We start from the raw sequence: 21,563 nt of genomic DNA, 5'->3' as shown, positions 1-21,563 counted from the left end.
ACAACAAATCCCACCATGCAGTGCCAAAATATGACCTCATCTAAACCTCACTAAATCCCCAAGGCTCTTTATCTAAATACCATCACTCTGGGGTGAAGCACTTCAAGATATAAATCTGGGAAACACACAATTCAGTCTGTACAAGTTCATTCTTCTTTCATTTTTTCTTTCCTCCCTTTCTTCCCACCCTCCCTCCCTCAGTCTTTCTTTCCTTTGTTTCCTACTCTTTCCCCTTTTCCCTCCTCCTCTTTCTCCCACATCCCCTTTCTGTCTCTTTCTCTCCTTCCTCTTTTCATCTTCTTATTTAAAATTCTTTAAACAATGATTATTGCTTAGTACTTTATATTATTGATCATTTCATGATAATCATTCAATGATTCATTAGATCTGGTTGGCTTTTTCGAATTGTTGGGACTTTAAATCACTGGGGGCTACAGCTTTTAGTGAGGATAAAACCAGGAAAATATAAGTGATCCAATTGGCCGAAAGACTTCACAGTAATGGCAGCTTTCTTGCAAAGGAAGTTTGTCATTAAAACCTAATAGATAGTATAGAATTAAGATACCTAATTAAAAGACTCTTACTCCTTGGAAGGAAAGTTATAACCAACCTAGATAGCATATTGAAAAGTAGAGACATTACTTTGCCAACAAAGGTCCATCTAGTCAAGGCTATGGTTTTTCCAGTGGTCATGAATGGATGTGAAAGTTGGACTGTGAAGAAAGCTGAACGCTGAAGAATTGATGCTTTTGAACTGTGGTGTTGGAGAAGACTCTTGAGAGTCCCTTGGACTGCAAGGAGATCCAACTGGTCCATTCTGAAGGAGATCAGCCCTGGGATTTCTTTGGAAGGAATGATGCTAAAGCTGAAACTTCAGTACTTTGGCCACCTCATGCGAAGAGTTAATTCATTGGAAAAGACTCTGATGCTGGGAGGGATTGGAGGCAGGAGGAGAAGGGGACGACAGAGGATGAGATGGCTGGATGGCATCACTGACTTGATGGACGTGAGTCTGAGTGAACTCCGGGAGTTGGTGATGGACAAGGAGGCCTGGCATGCTGCAATTCATGGGGTCGCAAAGAGCCGGACACAACTGAGAGACTGAACTGAACTGAACTGAATCACCTTTTCATGAAAGATCTACATGCTTATCTCTTTAGTTAAACTGATCTGTAGTTAGGCCTGTGGTTTTCTACTCATTTTAGTTTTAGATGAAAGAATTGCCATTGTGAGGTATCGAACTATGAGTTATTGATTTTTTTTTTAAATCTTGTAGTAATGTATTGAGGTGCTCTGTAGGTTGGTATATATACACTGATGTTATAATTTTGTTGTTGACTACATTAGATGATACTAGCAAAGCATTCCTGTTACTTTATCTTTAACATGGAAGACTTGGATCTCAGATATATTTGCTTTGTGCTTTTATTGAAATATCTTCTCTGGTAAAAGAAAAATAAAGATCAACAAAAATTTGGTTGTTGATATTTATCATCAAGTGATTTAATTCAAATGAAAATTGCTTATGCCATAACATCAGCTTACAATCTTATTTTTTCACTTCTATTTCAATAAAATTATTTTAAAACTCTAATTATGTGCTTCTCTTCATTATGAAATATTTATTTACTTATTTATTTTGGACTGTCTTGGTCTTTGTTGTGGTGCAGGCTTTTGCTCTAGTTGTGGAGGGTTTGGGCTACTCCCTAGCTGCGGTGTATGGTCTTCTTATCGTGGTGACTTCTCTTGTTTCAGAGCATGTGCTCTAGGCACATGGGCTTAAGTAACTACAGCACATGGACTCAGCAGTACAGGCTCAATAGTCGTGTCACAGGGGCTTAGTTGCTCCACAGTACGTGGGATCTTCCCAGACCAGGGATCCAACCTGTGTCTCCTGCATTGGCAGAATTTTTTACCACTCAGCCACCAGGGAAACCCTCTCTCCCCATTTTCAAAATTTACCTCTAGATTTTTTTTAAAACCAAAACACAAATTGTTGCAATAAATACAATTTCCCTCTTATTTTTAAAAATGTCATTTACAAAATAAAACTATTCCATTACTATTTTAAATGTATCATGTGTAATATAAGTGAAAGTCTCATCCACATGTTATTTTTAAGAATCAAAATGTGTGCACTGTTTTCTCATTTAACTTATATTTGCATTCTCTTCCCTAGAAAAGTTCATGTTAATACATGCATTTTTTTAAAAGTCTGCTTATGATCACACCCATATTATGCTTAAAAATCATAAATATAAATTTATTATTTAAAAACAATTAACTTTGCCTGAATTACAAAACTTTATTTTTCTGGAATTAGTAATCCTTACTTTTATTAGCAAAAATAAAAAATAAAAAAGTACAGTGACTATGAATTTTGCAAAACACAGTAAAACTGTAATGCAAATTTTTCTGGAGAAGGATTTTTTCAGTTGGATAGAGTGCTTCCTTGTTAATGTAAAATTCAATTCTTTGGACACAGATCTTCTGAATTGTTCCTGTCTGGGGTATCCACGAATGTTTTACCACTGCCCTTTTTAACATTTTACAGTGAGTGAAGACTATGACTTTTTATGTAAAGTGAAAAAAGAGTGATTGTGTAAACAAAAAAAAAAAAAAACAAAAAAACAGATTGAAATATAGAATCTCAATGACATAGGTACATCCTCAAACAATTCAATTCTAGTTAATGTCCTAAAAATTATTGGCACCAAAACCCTCCTTGTGAAGTCTTCTTTATTAATAACTCTCTAGAGTTATTAATATAAATATCCATTTGAAGACTTGTCATTCCAGGAAATAACTCAAAGGCATTATTTTCTTAGAAAATTTCATGAAGTCTTTCACTTTAGACTCTCTGAAAGAGGCATTCCTTCTGAAAAAAAAAATTGTTAGATTAATTGAATTAGGAGGCCACTAGACTGAGGGGACTGTAATGTTTTGGCAGCATCTACAATAACAAAGGCATGGAAGCAATTTAAATGTCCACCAGTGGAGGAATGGACAAAGAAGATGTGGTATATTTACACAGTGGAATATTACTCAGCCATAAAAAAATTGAAATAATGTCATTTGCGGCAACATGGATGGCCCTAGAGATTATCATACTAAGTAAAGTAAGTCAGATAAAGAGAAATATCATATGATATCACACATATGTTAATTTTAACTTTAAAAACTGATGCATATTTACAAAACAGAGACAAACTTACAGATATTGAAAACAAACTTATGGTTATTAAAAGGGAAACATGGGGAGAGGGATAAATTAGGAGCTTGGGAAGATCATACATGCACAACTATATATAAGACAGATGAAAAACAAGGACCTCCTGTATAGCACAGGGAAATCTACTCAATATTCTATGATAATCCAAATGAGAAAAGAATCTAAAGAAGAATTAATATATGTATATGCATAACTGAATTTTATACATTTGAAACTAATAAACATCATAGATCAGCTGCACACCAATAAAATAAAAATTTTTTAAAGCAAACCAAAACATAAGCTTGTTGTTGTTCAGTCAGTAAATCATATCCAACTCTGCAACCCCATGAACTGCAGCATGCCAGGCTTCCCTGCCCTTCACTGTCTCCCGGAGTCTGCTCCAACTTATATCCATTGAGTTGATGACTCCATGCAACCATCTCATCCTCTGTCACCCTTTTCTCCTCCTGGCCTCAGTCTTTCCCAGTGTATTTTCCAATGAGTTAGCCCTTTGTATCAGGTGGCCAAAATATTGGAGCTTCAGCTTCAGCATCAGCCCTTCCAATCAATATTCAGGGTTGATTTCCTTTTAAGATTGACTGGTTTGACCTCTTTGCTGTCCAAGGGGCTCTCAAGAGTCTTCCCTGGCACCACAATTCAAAAGCATCAATTCTTCAGAGTGCAACCTTCTTTTTGGTCCAACTCTCATGATTGAAGGCGCTAGGAGAAGGGGACGATAGAGGATGAGATGGTTGGATGGCATCACCGACTCAATAGGCATGAGTTTGAGTAAACTCCAGGAGTTGGTGATGGACAGGGAGGCCTAGAGTGCTGCAGTCCATGGGATCGCAAGGAGTCGGACATGACTGAGTGACCAAACTGAACTGAACAACCTTCTTTTTGGTCAACTCTCACATCCATACATTACTATTCGAAAAACCTAAGCTTGTAAGTGTCTATAAAAGTTATAAATAAAAACATAAGGACAACCAATTGCAGTCAGTTAGGCTTTACGTTGGGCTTCCTTGGTGGCTCAGTGGCAAAGGACCACCTGCCAGTGCAGGAGATGTGTGTTTGATCCCTGGGTCAGGAAGATGCTATGGAAAAGGGAATGGCAACCCAGTTCAGTAATCTTGTGAGGAATATCCCATGAACAGAGGGGCCTGGCATGCTCCAGTCCATGGGGTCACAAACCAGTCAGACATGTCTTAGCAACTAAAACAGCACCAAGGCTCTAAGTTATAGGCAGTCAGTAGTTTTCTTGCTTTGCTTGCAAGTTTTCTTTAAAATGTCTCTCCCTAAGCTTCTGTGAGACAAGGACACTTAACCACTTCCAGTCTAGTGCTGCCCAATTTGAACTGATTTTTGGTCAAATAAACTTAATGTTTAAAATATGCACCAATTTATCTTTTATCAGAAGTTAGTGAAACTCCTGCATGAAAAAGGAAATATTAGAAGCTATTTTTTGCAGCCAAATTATTAGTAAACATTATCAAGGAAAGGGCTCACTTTCTAAAAAGTTCTTATAATTTGGGAAGGGTTAGGGTGGGCACTGAGCTCAAATTGTTGAATAGGTCAAGCCTGAGGTAGTAATTCACTCAATGCAAATAATTATTAGAACATGAGCAAAAAGTTGACATAATTACTAAGAATATGAATTTACTGAATCACATATACCTAATTAATATGATAGTTTTTGACTAAAATAATAGTAATAATAATAATAATGCATTTTACTTCATATTATTCCAAATAAAACTTGTTCTCCAATTATTTTTGCTACTTTTCCTTCAACTTTCACTGTATACCCTCAAGAATGTTGCACATCTCTGGCATGGAGGAAAATATTGTTCTATTTTACCATCCAATTTAAGTATACTAATTATTGTAAACAAATATAAACAAGATGGGATTCTCTAGGCAAGGATACTGGAGTGAGCTGTCATTCCCTCCTCCAGGGGATCTTCCTTACCCAGTGATCGAACACGTATCTCTTATGCCTCCTACACTGGCAGGGGGGGTCTTTACTACTAATGCCACCTAGAAAGCCCCAATGTAAACAAGAAAAGGTTTCATATACTACATTAAAACAATGCTTAGCCTTAAGGTTCAAATAAAATAACTTTTTTCCCCTCTATTCTTCTTATAAAACCTTAACTGAAGTGAAGAATTAAGCTCACTGATCCAGAGACAGAAACAAAAAGACAAAAATTAGAAGGGGTGCACTTTCCCAACTCTTATATTTAGAATTCATTCCTTTCCACTTTGATGAGTTAATTTTTTCTTCAAAGCCTTCCTCCAGGCTTACACTCCTTGCAATATGTTCCTCGATTTCAAATCCTTTGGTTTCAGTATATTTAGCTTGTTAATCAGGTATGAAATTCTAACGCATCAGAGCTCAGAAGTCTGATTGTGGCTTTTTGCAAGATCTCCACTCATCTGTTCCATCTTTAATCCACACAGAGAATAAGTCTTAAGAAATATTTTTCAGTAATTACTGACTCGATTTATGAAAACAATCACAAAATTTTATATAACATTAATTCTCATATAATATATAGAGTATATATTATATACAGTATATTCTAATGTATAGGATACTCTCAATATACAAAGAGAAGAACATACTTCCTAGTGTCTTATGATGAAGTTTTTATTTTTTTTACACAAAAGCCTGATGTTATAGAATATTTGGAGAGTTACCTGTTTATCAGGTGTAAATTAGATCAAAATCTAATCACAACTAATATGAAGAAATGATACTTGAGAATCACTTCTCCTTGTCTCTCTTGCAATTAAAATTATTGAAAAATAATAATGCTGATAATATTCCAGACATTGTTCTAAGTGTTTTATTTTATAACAATTATTTGTTCCTCACTTGCCAATATTATTCTTATTTTACAGATGAAGAATCTCAGGTACAGAGAGGTTAAGAAACTTACAGAAGATCACACAGCTTTCTGATGTGATAGACAGTCCATGGAGGTTAGGAGTATGTGGTGTTAACCATGTCACTATATAGATTGTGCAAAGCTCTAGTCTCTGCCTGTCATACAGACTCCTTCTTGACTTTGACCAAGGAGCTGGGACAGAATTCAGTTCAGTTAAGTTGCTCAGGTGTGTCAGACTCTTTGCAACCCCACGGACTGCAGCATGTCAGGCTTCCCTGTCCACCACCAACTCCCGGAACCTGCACAAACTCACGTCCATCAAAGCGGCGACTCCATCCAACCATCTCATTTTCCATCATCCTCTTCTCTTCCTGCCTTCAATCTTTCCCAGCATCAGGGTCTTTTCCAATGAACGATTTCTTAGCATCTGGTGGCCAAAGTATTGGAGCTTCAGTTTAAGCATTAGTCCTTCCAATGAATATTCAGAGTTGATTTCCTGTAAGATTGACTGGTTTGCTCTCCTTGCCGTCCAAGAGACTCTCACAAGTCTTCTCCAAAACTACAGTTCAAAAGCATCAATTCTTTGGCACTAAGCATTCTTTATGGTCCAACTCTCACATCCATACATGACTACTGGAGAAAACATAATTTTGACGAGATGGACCATGGTCGGGAAAGTAATATCTCTGCTTTTTAATATGTTGTCTAGGTTGGTCATAGCTTTTCTTCCATGGAGCAAGCTTCTATTAATTTCACGGCTGCAGTCACCATCTGCAGTGATTCTAGAGACTAAGAAAATAAAGTCTCTCACTTTTTCATTGTTTCTGTATCTATTTACCTTTCCAATTTTGTCCCGAAGAGTATGAAAAAGGACAGAATTAGAAAGGTTCTAAGAATTCCTTTATCTCTCTTTCACTGATTACTGTGAAGGTAATAATTTGAATTCCTTGAGTAGTAGAGATAGCTCATTGTATACACATCTTGGTGGCAGCAACGTTATATCCTGGTCACATCATTTCTGAGTGATTATTGTTGTCTCTGGAAATTTGTTACTGAATTAAGTCCTCCAGCTCCTCTAAAAGTTTTATAAGCTTCCTAAATCCTCTAATAAATGCCTGTGTGTATTAGTCATTCAGTCGTGTTCAAATTTTTGCAAGCCCATGTGCTGTAGCCTGCCAGATTCCTCTGTCCATGGAATTCTCCAGACAAGAATACTGGAGTGGGTAGGCTTTCCCTTTTCCAGGGGATCTTCCTGACCTAGGAACTGAAATTGTGTCTCCTGCATTGCAGGCAGGTTCTTTACTGTCTGAGCCACAAAAGAAGACTGATGTTTGTTATTTAATAAATGTATTTAATGCTTAATCAACAGAAATATCAGCCAGAGTTCCATTTATTACGTTCGAGTTAGGAATACTCAGTTCAGTTCAGTTCAGTCGTTCAGTCATGTTCAAATCTTTGCAACCCCATGAATTGCAACACGGCAGGGCGCCCTGTCCATCACCAATTCCCGAAGTTCACTCAACCTCATGTCCATCGAGTCAGTGATGCCATCTAGCCATCTCATCCTCTGTCGTCCCTTTCTTCTTCTGCCCCCAATCCCTTGCAGCATCAGAGTCTTTTGCAATGAGTCAACTCTTCACATGAGGTGGCCAAAGTGCTGGAGTTTCAGCTTTAGCATCATTCCTTCCAAAGAACACCCAGGATTGATCTCCTTTAGAATGGACTAGTTGGATCTCTTTGCCATCCAAGGGACTCTCAAGAGTCTTCTCCAACACCACAGTTCAAAAACATCAGTTCTTCAGCGATCAGCTTTCTTCACAGTCCAACTCTCACATCCATACATGACCACTGGAAAAACCATAGCCTTGACTAGACGGACCTTTGTGGGCAAAGTAATGTCTCTGCTTTTCAATATGCTGTCTAGGTTGGTCATAACTTTCCTTCCAAGGACTAAGCGTCTTTTAATTTCATGGCTGCAGTCCCATCTGCAGTGATTTTGGAGCCCCCAAAAATAAAGTCTGGCACTGTTTCCACTGTTTGCCCATCTATTTCCCATGAAGTGATGGGACCGAATGCCATGATCTTTGTTTTCCGAATGTTGAGCTTTAAGCCAACTTTTTCACTCTCCACTTTCACTTTCATCAAGAGGCTTCTGAGTTCCTCTTCACTTTCTGCCATAAGGGTGATGTCATCTGCATATCTGAGGTGATTGATATTTCTCCTGGCAATCTTGATTCCAGCTTGTGCTTCTTCCAGTCCAGCGTTTCTCATGATGTACTCTGCATAGAAGTTAAATAAGCAGGGTGACAATATACAGCCTTGCCATACTCCTTTTTCTATTTGGAACCAGTCTGTTGTTCCATGTCCAGTTCTAACTGTTGCTTCCTGACCTGCATACAGGTTTCTCGGGAGGCAGGTCAGGTGGTCTGGTACTCCCATCTCTTTCAGAATTTTCCAGTTTATTATGATCCACACAATCAAAGGCTTTGGCATAGTGAATAAAGCAGAAATAGATGCTTTTCTGGAACTCTCTTGCTTTTTCGATGATCCAGCAGATGTTGGCAATTTGATCTCTGGTTTCTCTGCCTTTTCTAAAACCAGCTTGAACCTCTGGAATTTAATAGTTCATGTATTGCTGAAGCATGGCTTGGAGAATTTTGAGCATTACTTTTCTAGCATGTGAGATGAGTGCAATTGTGCAGTAGTTTGAGCATTCTTTGGATTGCCTTTCTTTGGGATTGGAATGAAAACTGACTTTTTCCAGTCCTGTGGCCACTGCTGAGTTTTCCAAATTTGCTGGCAAATTGAGTGCAGCACTTTCACAGCATCATCTTTCAGGATTTGAAATACCTCAACTGGATACCATCACCTCCACTAGCTTTGTTCGTAGTGATGCTTTCTAAGGCCCACTTGACTTTCATGTTCCAGGATGTCTGGCTCCAGGATGTCTGTGAAGATCTTCTTTGTACAGTTCTGTGTATTCTTGCCAACTCTTCTTAATATCTTCTGCTTCTTTTAGGTCCATAGCATTTCTGTCCTTTATTGAGCCCATCTTTGCATGAAATTTTCCCTTGGTATCTCTAATTTTCTTGAAGAGATTTGTAGTCTTTCCCATTCTGTTGTTTTCATCTATTTCTGTTCATTGATCGCTGAGGAAGGCTTTGTTATGTCTTCTTGCTATTCTTTGGAACTCTGCATTCAGATGCTTAAATTTATCCTTTTCTCCTTTGCTTTTGGCTTCTCTTCTTTTCACAGCTATTTGTAAGGCCTCCCCAGACAGCCATTTTGCTTTTTTGCATTTCTTCTTCATGTGGATGGTCTTGTTCCCTGTCTCCTGTACAGTGTCACAAACCTCAGTCCATAGTTCATCAGGCACGCTATCTACCAGATCTAGCCCCTTAAATCTATTTCTCACTTCACTGTATAATCATGAGGGATTTGATTTAGGTCATACCTGAATGGTCTATTGGTTTTCCCTACTTTCTTCAATTTCAGTCTAGATTTGGCAATAAGAAGTTCATGATCTGAGCCACAGTCAGCTCCTGGTCTTGTTTTTGCTGACTGTATAGAGCTTCTCCATCTTTGGCTGTAAAGAATATTATCAATCTGATTTCAATGTTGACCATCTGGTGATATCCATGTGTAGAGTCTTCTCTTGTTGTTGGAAGAGGGTGTTTGCTATGACCAGTGTGTTTCCTTGGCAAAACTTTATTAGCCTTTGCCTGCTTCATTCAGTATCCAAGGCCAAATATGCCTGTTACTCCAGTTGTTTCTTGACTTCCCACTTTTGCATTCCAGTCCCCTATATGTGTAAAGGACATCTTTTTTGGGTGTTAGTTCTAAAAGGTCTTGTAGGTCTTCATAGAACCATTCAACTTCAGCTTCTTCCACGTTACTGGTTGGGGCATAGACTTGGATTACTGTGGTATTGAATAGTTTGCCTTGGAAATGAACAGAGATCATTCTGTCATTTTTTAGATTGCATCCAAGTACTGCATTTTGGACTCTTTTGTTGACCATGATGGCTACTCCATTTCTTCTAAGGGATTCCTGCCTGCAGTAGTAGATATAATGGTCATCTGAGTTAAAATCACCAATTCCAGTCCATTTTTAAATTTAACTCATCATACCCAACACAACCACCTAAGAATGAAGAACAAGCTTCATGTACAGAAGGGTAAGACACATCCCTTATATTACTTATTCTAAGTTGTGATTCTTCATTTGTAACAGGAATGAAAAGTAGTTTTAAAGTTCAGTCATATACCTCTTGTATCCAACTTCTAACTCAAGAGCTGAGCTGGGGAGAGCTGAGCTGTCTTTTTTGGAGGAGTCGATTAAGACAAGGAGCCAAAATTAAAGTAACACTCAAGACTTTAATTGCTTATTGCAGCACTATAAACAAGAAGATAAGCAGTAAATGATGTCAGCTGTCATAATTTTCTATTTTTCATCATAGGCAGCAGAGAAGGGTCAGATGCATCAGCACAGACAGGGACAATTTTTCCATTATCAAGGGATCGCTGAACAAAAAACTACTCTCATTTATTGACTTTGGGAGCCAATCTGTACAGATAACTGGGAAGACTTCTGAGGGACTCTGCCAAAATAAAAAGAAAAAAAAAAGTCTTCAATGAGGAATACAAGCTAAGAATGCAGACATGCAAAGAACAAGGCTGGCCAAGGTAGGGCCTGAGATTCTTCCCCTGTCCTCCACTATCTCTCAGAAAGTGAAACGGAAAGTTTTAGTCACTCACTTGTGTCCCATTCTTTGCGAACCCATTGACTGTAGCTTGCCAGGCTCTTCTGTCCATGGAATTCTCCAGGCAAGAAAACTGGAATGGGCAGCCATTCTCATCTCTTTACCAAGTGAGCTACCAGGGAAACCTTGGAGATTGCTCTAATTCATGTCCTTTGAATCTGTAGTACTATTTGACCATATCAACCTCTGCAACCCCCTTCTTTTGCCTTCAATCTTTCCCGACATCAGGGCCTTTTCCAGTGTGTTGACTCTTCTCACTAGGTGGCCAAAGTATTGGAGCTTCAGCTTCATCCTCAGTCCTTCCAATGAATATTCAGGGTTGATTTCCTTTAGGATTAATTGGTTTGATCTTCTTGCTCTCCAAGTAACCCTCAAGAATCTTTTCCCACACCACAATTCAAAAACATCAGTTCTTCAGCACTCAACCTTCTTTATGGTCTGACTCTCACATCTATACATGACTACTGGAAAAACCATAGTTTTGACTATATGGTAATACTTGTATCAGAAAATAGACTTTACAAAAAATGACTGTAACAAGAGAGAAAAAAGGACATTACATAATAATCAAGGGTCAATCCAAGAAGAAGATATAACAGTTGTAAATATATATGCATACAATACAGGGACACTTAAACGCATAAAATAAATATTAACAAACATAAAGTGAGACATTGATAATAACATAATAATAGCAATACACCTTAACACATCACTTACATCAATGGACAAAATTATCCATAGAGAAGATCAATATGAAAACCCTGGCTTTAAATGATACCTTAGACTATATGGACATAGATAAATAGATACATAGATAAATGCATGCATGTGTGCTAAGTTGCTTCAGTCCTGTGATTCTTTGTGATGCTACGGCATAGCCCACTAGGCTCCTCTGTCCATGGGGATTCTCCAGGCAAGAATACTGGACTGGGTTACCAATCCTTCCTTTAGGGTATCTTCCCAACCCAGGGATTGAACCTACATCTTTTATGAGGTCTGCATTGGCAGGGGGGTACTTTACCACTAACACCACCTGGGAAGACCCATTTACATACATACACATGTGTGAAAGTCACTCAGTTGTGTCTGACTCTTTGCAATCCCATGGAACATACTTCTCCAGGCTGCTCTGTCCCTGGAATTCTCCAGGGAAGAGTACTGGAGTAGCTTGCCACTGCCTTCTCCAGGGGATCTTCCCAACTCAGGGATCGAACCTGAGTCTCCCAAATTGCAAGCAGATTCTTAACCATCTGAGCTACCAGGGAAGCTGAAATATATACATACATATCCTTATCTCTGAAGACAAAGAAATACTAAGAAGAATCCAAACAAGCCATGTTATGTTTCCCCCAGGGTTCTACATTGTATTTACTTTATACTCTTTAAAAAAATTTTATTGGATTATTTTAATTACAGGATAATTAAAATATTGTGATGCATCTGCATCACATCAACATGAATCAGCCATAGGTGTGTATACATGTGTCCCCCCATCCTGAACCTTCCTCCAACCTCCCTCCCCACCCCATCCTTCCAGGTTGTCACAGAGCACTGGCCCTGTTCCTCTATAACTGTCCACTCTTCGTCAAACCTAGCACAAAACTCAAATTTGTTTCTTCAGATCTTCATTTATCTATGAAGGCTCACATTTTACATAAAACAAACCATATATATATATATATATATATATATATATATATATATATATATATATATCAATTTAATTTTCAGATGCAGCCAGGGACCCTAAAAAGCTCAAGGAGAACTTTCATCCTCCCCTATAGAGTTTAGCCCTTTGAGGTGCTATATAGCAAATACTAGAGAGTGAGTGGCTTATAAACAACACAAATTTATGGCTCACAGTTTTGGAAGTTGGAAGAGTGAAGACAGGGTGTCAGCATGATTGGGTGAAGGTCCTCTTCTGGTTTCAGAAGTCTGCTTGAATCTTCACATGGCAGAGTCAGGGAGCTCTGTGTAGTCTCTTCGTCAGAGCACTAGTCCCATTCATGAGGGTTTTACCCTCATGACCTAATCACCTCCCAATGGCTTCATTGTCTAATACTGTAACATTGGGCACCAAGATTCCAAAATGTGAATTTTGAGGGGATTCAAACACTAAGACTTAGGAGATGGGCATCTTTTCTTTGTGTCACCCTAATGAACTCATTTTAACTTAGTTGTCTCTTTAGAGATCTATCTCCAGTGCATTCACAATCTTAGATACTGAAGGTTAGGATTAAAACCTGCAAATTGGCCTGGAGTGACAGGCATAAATCAGTCAATAACACTCACCAAAGTTATCATGGAATATTTGTGATTTAAGGGTTCTCAGGTTCCATTTTTAGTTTGTCTTTGGGGAAAAGAATATCATATTGTCATAGCTACAACCTGTTTCTCCAGTTTCAAAGAAGTTTTCCTAATTTCCAAAATTATTATATTTTTAGGTTTGCATAATACATATACATATATAAATATATGTATATATGCAGAGTGAATGTGGCAAACATAGATAAAATAGCAGAGAGATTTAATAATGGCATCATCTCACATTTCATAAAATCTCAACTTGTTGCTATAAGGATATTAGCTAATAGACAATCAGAGGTTCAAGTTTTTAGAATTCATGAAGGGATCAAAGGAAGGAACAAACAGGAGAGATGAGAGCCAGGGAGCCCTGAAAATAAAAAATCTGAGATGTTGGATGTAGAGCAACACAATAAAGAGAAATATAATGTGAAGCAACTTGAAAAGCATAGACAGACATGTGGAAGAATCCAGGCTATATATTTTAAAATGGAAGATAATAGGAATTCACATACAATTTAAATATCAATCTGTATTTAAATCTCTCCCTCTGTACACACATACAAACACAGAGGTACATACATAATGCTGCTTATCAAATAATCTGTAGAGGAAACTGTTTACCAAATCATTTAAAATACTTCACAAATGTGTTTTTAAAAATTTATTTTTGTAAATGCTTATTAAGTTGTTTGTTTTTGATTAATGTGTCCCTTGCTAAAGAAACCATGCACTTGTCTGGAACAAAATGTTTCCTGAGGATTAACATCAAATTCTTCTGATGGCTTCTTTTTTTTTTTTTGCTTGTTTGATAGCCATAGATGCATTTTTGTTTCATTATGTTTTGAATTACTTCAAACATTAATGACTTTGTTCAATATGCTAAAGCTTCTCCTACTGCTGCTTAGCTAAAACAATTGCATAAAATATTACAAACTTAAAAATTATAGCTAAGATTTTTATAGATACCATATTTTAATTGTGAATTAAGTATTCACAATTTATTAATAAGGATGTCCATATTTACTTAGGCTAAGTTCAATGCTTTATGCCAGACAAGGAAAGCTGCAGGATGAGGATAAGGAATGCATAGCTGACAAGGTTTGAATGGAAGCTCTACATCTTACATAATCTCTCTGCATCTCATTTTCCTCCCCTGTTAAAGTAAAAAAATGATACCACTTAAAGCAAATGAAATGAGCAATCATAGATTCTGACATTTGCACTAGCATATAACTCTAGAAAGCCTCTTGTATGCCAAGATTGATCATTCAATTTCTGGAGCATGGGAATATTGGGGGGAAAGATTCCTGGTGCAGTTCACATGGCATCAGAAGAAGCAGGAAATACTAAGGGGATAATATACCTCCAAGTGTGGAAATACTAATACTTATATATCTTATTATCTAGTAACATCAGTATTTTAATATCTAGTAATGTCAACACTAGATATTCTCTTATATGGTACCATCACTGGTTAGTATTGGCTACATATCTGCTTGTGATTACTGTCTAGATTAATGTGTTAAATTTTTCCAGAGTCAACAGGAGACAGACAAGGTACAGAGATCAGAGCAAACCTTTTATGAAGAAGCTATAAATGGACTGTAGCTAATAAGCTTAAAAATTTCAGGAACAAATGGATAAAAGGGAAGATCCCTGAGCCAGAAGAGGAATCTAAGCATGAGATGCTGGATAGAAGATTCTGGTGATTCAAGAGTATGGCACTTTTCAATGCTTTGAACTTGTGTTGGGCCTATAAAAGGTATTGCTAGCTGATAATCCAGTCTGCACATCACAAGTAAATTCATATACATTATCTGTACCCAGGAAATTTGGCAAACAAAAAATCAGAGGACAATATATAGCCTTGACATACTTCTTTTTCTATTTGGAACCAGTCTGTTGTTCCATGTCCAGTTCTGGCGTGCTGCAATTCATGGGGTCGCAAAGAGTGGGACACGACTGAGCGACTGAACTGAACTGAATTGAACTGAGTATGTAAACTGTGTTTCATTTTGCGGATGAGTTAAATGAGAATCAAACTAGGTTAAGTGGACAGTGCCAAAATTTGAATATTTCTTGCTCCAAATTTCATTCCTTTTTCCCTTTAGGTTTAACATAAGTACTAAAGTGGGGTAAAAACTCAAAGTAAAACTTTTTTGAATTGCTAGATTTTTAAAATGAAGTAAGGGCACTTATCTATAATTATTCATAGGTATATTTTAATGGTTTAATTCCTTGAATTCAATATTACAAAATACTTGACAAAAACACCTGATGTTTTTGTCATATTAAAAGCTGAAATCCTGTTCAGATACTCAGCCCTGCTGCTTAGTGATAAGCAACTCAATGATTTTTGATAGCAAACATTACAGTAAACTATTTGCTCTGAAAGAGATATATTTTACTCTTTCCAAGACAGGAGTTTCTGAGTCATTGTGTAGATTTTTGTGTCATTTGCTCTGTAAGGATGCAGTTAGGATTATAGTTAAATTGATGTTTTACATATCTGTATGCTTTGGTATTGTAAACAGCAGGGAAGCTTGAAAAAAACAATGAATCGACATCAAGTCAGTCTAAACACTTGGTGCTTAGCAGCATCTATTTTAAAGTCTAAATATACTTCTTTGCCAGTTAATAGTTTCCCTGAGCAGACACAAGAAACAAAGCTCATTGGATGTTTGCATGCATTTAAGGGCCGTTTCATTCATTATACTCTGTAGATGTTTTCTCTCAAGATATTTTCTTGTTAACGAAAACAACAAAAACAGCATTCAGCAAGGTGCGTTAAATACCAGGGGCAAAGGGACAGCAACCCTGGAAGAAACTAAGTTAACTATGATGTGCTCAACTCTGTAGTTAACCTGATTTTCAAAATGTCTGTTTTAATGATGTGACAGCAGAGTAGGGTAATTTGGGGAAGAGAAAGAGTAATTTTCTGGTTGCAAAACAGACTGAAATTACAGGATTTAAATACATAGGTGGTAAATGTGGAATTTAGATTGCCGGTGGTGTATGAGATATTTTGTTTTAAAGAAAATTTTGCATTTGAATATGCATTCCCTATTTGAACTTAATTCAGTTAGTGATTCTTTACCTTTCCAAAAGAAATTTATCGCATCTCCTAGAGAGTATTGAAATTGTGGAAGATGAATAACCACTATAAAATGATTGACTGTCACCATCAAATTTAATTGTTGTTATTCTCTATTATCAAAGTCCTTAGGTCCCTCTAATTTACTTATTCTTTCATAAGAGAGCCTGAAAATTCTCTGAGCTAACAGAAAAAAAGCCAAATGTGGAAGCAGAGCATGAACCAAACTACGGACACTCATCAGAGTAAATATCTAGCATTAGATACTTTAGGTATACTGGAAAGTTAGCATTTATAGCCGGAGAAGGCAATGGCACCCCACTTCAGTACTCTTGCCTGGAAAATCCCATGAATGAAGGAGCCTGGTAGGCTGCAGTCCATGGGGTCGCTAAGAGTTGGACACAACTGAGCAACTTCACTTTCATTTTCACTTTCCTGCATTGGAGAAGGAAATGGCAACCCACTCCAGTGTTCTTGCCTGGAGAATCCCAGGGACGGGGGAGCCTGGTAGGCTGCCATCTATGGGGTCGCACAGAGTCAGACACAACTGAAGCAACTTAGCAGCAAGAAGAGGCTGGACCAAAGCAAATGTCATGAGGAGACAGATTATGAGATTCCTATTAGACTTTATATAACAAAATTGAGCTGAATAGATTTGACAATTTAAAGCCTTGCTATTCAAAGTATCTCCTATTGTCCAAAACCACTGGAATCACTCAAAAATTTGCTAGAATTACAGAAAATTGGGATACACCTAAAATTGCAAAATTAAAATCTCATTGTTAAAAGATTCTCAAATAATTCAAATCAAATGTATATTAAATTTTAAGATATACTGCAAATGGTATGGGACTTTCCAGGTGGCTCAGTGGCGAGAATCTGCCTGCCAATGCAAGAGACTCAGGAGATGAGGGTTCAGGGGTCAGAAAGATCCCTGGAGAAGGAATGGCAACCCACTCCAGTATTCTTGCCTGGAAAATCCCACGGACAGGGGAATCTGGGAAGCTACAGTCTATGGAGTCACGAGAGTCAGACATGACGGAACAACTGAGCATGCAAATGATATATCTGGTTGTGTCAATCTGAGAAAGTTGATGGAAATTGGCTGAAACCAGAAATCACACCTGAGTGTTTCCAAAGCAGAGAAAGCCTAAAGAAACTTATTCCTTGGAATATAAAAAAGGAGGATTTACCACCAATTATAATTGTGTCCATAATATAACCAGATAGATAAGAAGATCATTTGGTAGATATGTTTTTGCTTGTCTGTTCTTGTTTACTTTTTTAAAAACCAATCATCCATTTTTTATGTAGTATTTCAATTCAGAATATTTTAGAAAGACAATTCTGGGCAATCTGTAATTTGAAAATGAAGCTCAAATGGGCCTAGTAGTTAATACCCTGAAATTTTAAATTATCATTGTCTATTTCAAAAGCAGGTTTGACTGTTAATGAAATGGAGGGATGTCATATGTTTAATGCATGTTTTATATTTTACATCATCTATTCTGTGTGATTCTTTAAAAGTTAATTTTCTTTTGTTAGTAATAATTTTTATTTTATTTTTATTATAAATGTATTTATTTTAACTGGAGGCTAATTACTTTACAATATTATAATGGTTTTGCCATACATCAACATGAATCCGCCACGGGTATACACATGTTCCCTATCCTGAAGCCCCCTTTGGGTCATACCATACCATCCCTCTGCGTCATCCCAGCGCACCAGCCCCAAGCATCCTGTATCATGCATCGAACCTGGACAGGCAATTCATTTCTTATATGATATTATACATGTTTCAGTGCCATTCTCCCAAATCATCCCACCCTCTCCCTCTCCCACAGAGTCCAAAAGATTGTTCTATACGTCTGTGTCTCTTGCTGTCTCGCATACAGGGTTATCGTTACCATCTTTCTAAATTCCATATATATGCATTAGTATAGTTAATTTTCTAATATCAGTGAGAGCTTTTATTTGAAGACTCCGTAAGAGTATTTTAATTTAGGCAAGAGGAAGGAATACTTCAAAGGGCTTTAGCAGGATTGGGTCAGCCAAAGTTCTGTTAATTATGGAGTTCTGTGAAATTCTGAAATTGTTGGTCAAGGATGATTCTTGGAAGAGGAAGGATTGGGTTTTATGACCTAACGGTTGTTTAGGGGGTAACTTGGATATTATCAAGAGGGGCTAATGAACACTGAAGAACTAAATTTATTTTCAAGAGGTCATGAGATAAAGAGCTTCAGGGGACAAGAGTATACAGAGGCCATAACGAAAAATTATTTGTCCTACCATGTTTTTCACAATCAGCAAAATATTTTAGCATAGGTGTTACAAGTGCAATATTTATTTAGATATGCTATGTTTATTATTATAAATCCAAACCTATTTAACTAATGCTAAACCACCTTCAGTTTCCTTTGTGTTTTTGTTGAAAAGTAAGTGGAGACATTATTGAATAAACATTTGGGTTTATACAAATCTTTAAACCCAACCGTGTAGGAGGTCTTGAATCCTGCCAATGGAAAACACTTAATATCTCTATTGTTGTCCTGAGTCTCATCATTCCCATCCTTGTTCTTTAATCCCAGGATTCCAAGGTATTATTATACTTTATCTCTGTTTATTATACTTTATCTCTCCATATTTAAATTAGGTCAGGTTTGATCCATTATTGGTCTCAAAGTCAAAAGCCTAAGACAAATTGATCTTATAGCTGAACTCTATTCCTTAAAATTCATAGGCTGAAGCCCTAACCCTTAATACTTTACAATGTGAATGTATTAATATATGAAGATTGGGCTTTTAATGTAAAACTAGGTATTGTGGGTGCATGCTAAGTTGTTTCAATTGTGTCCTACTCTTTGTAACTCTGTAGATTGCCCCTGTCAGGCTGCTCTGTCCTTGGGATTCTCCAGGCAAGAACACTGGAATTGGTTACTGTGTACTCCTGCAGAGGATCTTCCCAACCCAAAGATCAAATCTGCATCTCTTACATCTCCTGCATTGGCATGTGAGTCATTTACCATTAGAGGTGCTACCTGGGAAACCCCAGGAATTGTGGTTAGGACTTAACCAAACATGACTGATTGTCTCCAGAAGTAGCTTTGGATAGAGACAACACACAGAATGAGGGGAAATAATAGAAGACACCAAAGTAGGGGATTTTGTTTGTTTGTTTGTTTTATGGAAAAAGATCTCTAGAGTCAAATTACAAGAGAAATGTTGGAGAGAAAGTGTTTCATCATGCAGTTTACTCTAATACTGGTGATAAATGTTTTTTTTTTTTTCTTTTTAATCCAAGAAAGTAAGTTATCCTCCTTTTAAATCTTGTATATATTGTGAGTATGTAAGATCTAGTGTTTATGCCATTCTCAGGATAGAGGAAAAGGCCTACAAGTGTTTGAGGCTGCTTATTTCCAACAGAGCTTTCTCTGTGTGAACTGTTATTCTCACCCAAAAAGATAATTTGAGAAAACCACTGAATATTAAAATTAATCAGCATATTAGCAAACTCATCCAGGAAACCAGGGACAATTACTCACTATGCTTTTAACACTTATATTCTTAAAATAAAATTTAGACATCACTTTGTGTGCAGAAAATATACAGATAAAATTGTAATTTTAAACTCAAATTCAAATAAACAATATATGTTTTGTCAAAACCATTGGCCAGCTACTGCCTTATACTTCTACTTTATTATTACAAATAACAGGAAATATATTTGTTATTTTGGTCATTGTATGAAAATTTCTATCTGTGTAACATTTTTCTTTGTGATTTAATAAGAAAAAAATTAAATACATCATTGGCAAAAGGATTTCAAACAGACATTTAAGAGACTTAAACTAGAATATGTGTTATGCATCCACAAAGTTTGTTATATGCTATTACAAAAAGCATATAAAGTGTAATTTCTCCCAAATTAACTGATGAAACAAGCATTTGACTATACATTATATTAATGATAGTGTGAATAACAGATATTTCACAAACAGTATTTTAGAAATTTAAATTGGTGCAGATGTTTTGGAAAACAATTTGGTAATATTGCTTCTTCATCTATATATAATCTTGAACTTGGTATTTTTACTTTCAAAAATTCATCCTATAAGTAAATATGTACATGTATATAAAATTATAGCAATGGTTGTTTCATTGCTTTTAATTTCAAAAAGCATAAAACAACTTAAGTGCTATCCACTGGAAACTTGTTAACATAAGTAAAGATAAAGTAGATACAATATATATTAACATGGGAAAGTCAAGAAATACCTGGAGTAACAGGCAAATTTGGCCTTTGAGTACAGAATGAAGCAGGACAAAGGCTAATAGAGTTTTGTCATGACAATGCACTGGTCATAGCAAACACCCTCTTCCAACAACACAAGAGAAGACTCTACACATGTACATTACCAGATTGTCAATACTGAAATCAGATTGATTATATTCTTTGCAGCCACGGATGGAGAAGCTCTATACAGTCAGCAAAAACAATACCAGGAGCTGACTATGGCTCATATCATGAACTCCTTATTGTGAAATTCAGAATTAAATGGAAGAAAGTAGGTAAAACCACTAGACCATTCAGGCATGACCTAAAACAAATCCCTTAGGATTAGACAGTGGAAGTGAGAAATAGATTCAAGAGATTAGATCTGGTAACACAGTGCCTGAAGAACTATGGACGGAGGTTGATGACTTTATACAAGAGGCAGGAATAAGACCATCCCCAAGAAAAAGAAATTCAAAAAAGCAAAATGGTTTTCTGAGGAGGCCTTACAAATAGCTGAGAAAAGAAGAGAAGCAAAAGGAAAAGGAGAAAAGGAAAGATATACCCATTTGAATGCAGAGTTCCAAAGAATGGCAAGGAGAGATAAGAAAGTCCTCCTCAGTGATCAATGCAAAGAAATAAAGGAAAGCAACAGAATGGGAAAGACTAATGATCTCTTCAAGAAAATTAAAGATACCATGGGAACGTTTCATGCAAAGATTGGCTCAATAAAGGACAGAAATGGGAGGGACCTAACAAAAGCAGAAGATATTAAGAAGAGGTGGCAAGAATACACAGAAGAACTGTACAAAAAACAGGTTCACAACCCAGATAATCACGATGGTATGATCACTCATTTAGACCCAGACATCCTGGAATGTGAAGTCAAGTGGGCCTTAGAAAGCGTAACTATGAACAAAGCTAGTGGAGGTGATGGGATTCCAGTTGAGCTATTTCTAATCCTAAAAGACGATGCTGTGAAAGTGCTGCATGCAATATGCCAGCATTTTGGA

The sequence above is a fragment of the Bos javanicus genome, chromosome 20 (assembly GCF_032452875.1).
Source record: "Bos javanicus breed banteng chromosome 20, ARS-OSU_banteng_1.0, whole genome shotgun sequence".
Lineage (NCBI taxonomy): Eukaryota > Metazoa > Chordata > Mammalia > Artiodactyla > Bovidae > Bos > Bos javanicus.
This window is presented reverse-complemented; position numbering follows the sequence as displayed.